This window comes from Haemaphysalis longicornis, unplaced genomic scaffold (assembly GCF_048455015.1).
Source record: "Haemaphysalis longicornis isolate Haplotype H1 unplaced genomic scaffold, Haemaphysalis longicornis Haplotype H1 scaffold_5, whole genome shotgun sequence".
Lineage (NCBI taxonomy): Eukaryota > Metazoa > Arthropoda > Arachnida > Ixodida > Ixodidae > Haemaphysalis > Haemaphysalis longicornis.
This window is the reverse complement of record NW_027526385.1, coordinates 103,461,614-103,464,527: the sequence shown is the minus strand read 5'-3', so window position 1 is coordinate 103,464,527 and position 2,914 is coordinate 103,461,614. Positions and strand designations below refer to the sequence as shown.

Sequence of the window (2,914 nt, the reverse complement as noted above, 5' to 3'; positions counted from 1 at the left end):
AAATATTTTGTTTTGTTCGGCGTACATCATCGTCTGATGCATAATAGGTTGCAAAAGTACATATTTTGTGCGCCCATGTGCGCTAAATGTGCCAGTGGCACTCACTCATACGTTTACAATGGGAGGGAGGCGAGGGCACTCCGGACTGATCATCATATTTTAATCAGTACCAATTATCATTTTCTGTGGCAAGTTACACACCAACCTTACAGGCATTTGATGCGAGCTTTATAGAAGGAATGCGAGCCAGCAAGAATCTTATCTGTTCCGACGTATTGCAGACAGGTACGAATGCTGCAGTCTAAAAGAAGTTTACTCAATGAGGCGCTAGCAACAAAAATAGATTCTCAATGTTCTATTTAAATGCACGGCCATGGCGAATGCATCTTTTATTGCACGCGCTGAAATACCGTTCTCCTAGAGCGGCAAAGAAAACACTATTTTCACGTCTTCATTTGCATTGAAGAGTGAAGGATAATTTTTCGATATAAATGCAGCGAATTCCATTCCGGATGCAGAATGCAGACACTGCCCTACGGCGACAGCCACTTTCGGGTCTTGGTGTGAACTCAGATGAGAACTTGAGTGACCTATGTGGCTCACGTGTAAGCGAACGGTGTATTTCAACGGGTGTGTGGTCTAAACAATGAATACAATATATTATTCGCGGCGATATTCTAACATTGTGCCTCACGTGAACTGTTTGCGTTGCATTTTAAAGCGGAACTTTATATGATTAGCCAAAAAGAAAATACAGCTTTTCCGTCCACGAAGAAACTCTTTCGGCGACACTCCAAGGGCACGCGCAGATACATCAGGTTGGGGAGAAGTTACAATTAAGGGGGAAAAGATGGTCTTCACAGTCTGGTGCGACGGCTAGCCATCGCACCAGACCGGTATTCTGATGGTCGTGGATTCAGATCCCACCCGGCGGGCATTTTTTCACCACTTTCTGTCCTACTCAAAACATTCTTCATCTGTTTCTATGACCTACCGCATTCCCCCTTTGGCTTTCCGAGGTTTTCTTGACTGCCAACCCTTATTCTATATATATATATATATATATATATATATATATATATATATATATATATATATATATATATATATATATATATATATATATATATATATATACATATATATGGGAAATGAGGGGCTCCGTGAAATCAGACAAAAAATAAGGGTTGGCAGTCAAGAAAACCTCGGAGAGCAAAGGGGAGGTTGTGGTGGGTCATAGAAAGAGATGAAGAATTTTTTAGTCGAAAAGAAAGTGGTGAAAAAATGCCCGCAGGGTGAGATCCGAACGCCGGGTGGGATCCGTGGGTTCGGATCCCACCCAGCGGGCATTTTTTCACCACTTTCTTTTCGACTCAAAAAATTCTTCATCTCTTTCTATGACCCACCACAACCTCCCCTTTGCTTTCCGAGGTTTTCTTGACTGCCAACCCTTAGTATATATATATATATATATATATATATAGCGAATCAGAAAATGGGAAATGAGGGGCTCCGTGAATATATATATATATATATATATATATATATAGCGAATCAGAATAGGAAATGAGGGGCTCGTTGAAAATAACACAGAAATAAGGGTTGGCAGTCGAGAAAACCTCGGAAAGCAAAGGGGAGGATGTGGTAGATCATTGAAACAGATTAAGAATTTGGAAAGAAAGAAAGAAAGTGAAGAAAAAATGCCCGCCAGGTGGGATCCGAACCCACGACCTCCAGAATACCAGTCTGGTGCGATAACCACTACGCTACCGGCGGGGCGATTTTCCCATTCACTTTCTGGGGTATTTATGTTAGGTATGTTTGTTTCCTGTGCTTGGGGGTGGTAGCCAGCGCCATTCGGACTAATCGGGGTGAAGGGGACCTTCTTTTTAACCCCCGGGTCGTGACTCGAGTGTCTACGACATGTCCAGAGTGGACGACCAGCTTTGAACCCTCTTAAGCTCCCTTTGGCAACAAGACTGCCAGAACAGAGGCCCTCGCTATGCATGTAGCGAATCAGAATAGGAAATGAGGGGCTCGTTGAAAATAACACAGAAATAAGGGTTGGCAGTCGAGAAAACCTCGGAAAGCAAAGGGGAGGATGTGGTAGATCATTGAAACAGATTAAGAATTTGGAAAGAAAGAAAGAAAGTGAAGAAAAAATGCCCGCCAGGTGGGATCCGAACCCACGACCTCCAGAATACCGGTCTGGTGCGATAACCACTACGCTACCGGCGGGGCGATTTTCCCATTCACTTTCTGGGGTATTTATGTTAGGTATGTTTGTTTCCTGTGCTTGGGGGTGGTAGCCAGCGCCATTCGGACTAATCGGGGTGAAGGGGACCTTCTTTTTAACCCCCGGGTCGTGACTCGAGTGTCTACGACATGTCCAGAGTGGTCGACCAGCTTTGAACCCTCTTAAGCTCCCTTTGGCAACAAGACTGCCAGAACAGAGGCCCTCGCTATGCATGTAGCGAATCAGAATAGGAAATGAGGGGCTCGTTGAAAATAACACAGAAATAAGGGTTGGCAGTCGAGAAAACCTCGGAAAGCAAAGGGGAGGATGTGGTAGATCATTGAAACAGATTAAGAATTTGGAAAGAAAGAAAGAAAGTGAAGAAAAAATGCCTGCCAGGTGGGATCCGAACCCACGACCTCCAGAATACCGGTCTGGTGCGATAACCACTACGCTACCGGCGGGGCGATTTTCCCATTCACTTTCTGGGGTATTTATGTTAGGTATGTTTGTTTCCTGTGCTTGGGGGTGGTAGCCAGCGCCATTCGGACTAATCGGGGTGAAGGGGACCTTCTTTTTAACCCCCGGGTCGTGACTCGAGTGTCTACGACATGTCCAGAGTGGTCGACCAGCTTTGAACCCTCTTAAGCTCCCTTTGGCAACAAGACTGCCAGAACA

At 44.7% G+C, this 2,914-nt stretch overlaps 1 non-coding gene across 1 annotated transcript; it reads right to left on the bottom strand.

Annotated features, from left to right (window-relative positions):
* Window positions 1-1,703: 1,703 nt before the first annotated feature.
* Window positions 1,704-1,776, bottom strand: Trnat-ggu (transfer RNA threonine (anticodon GGU)). The gene has a single exon. It is a non-coding gene; the product is annotated as a tRNA-Thr (tRNA).
* Window positions 1,777-2,914: the final 1,138 nt, after the last annotated feature.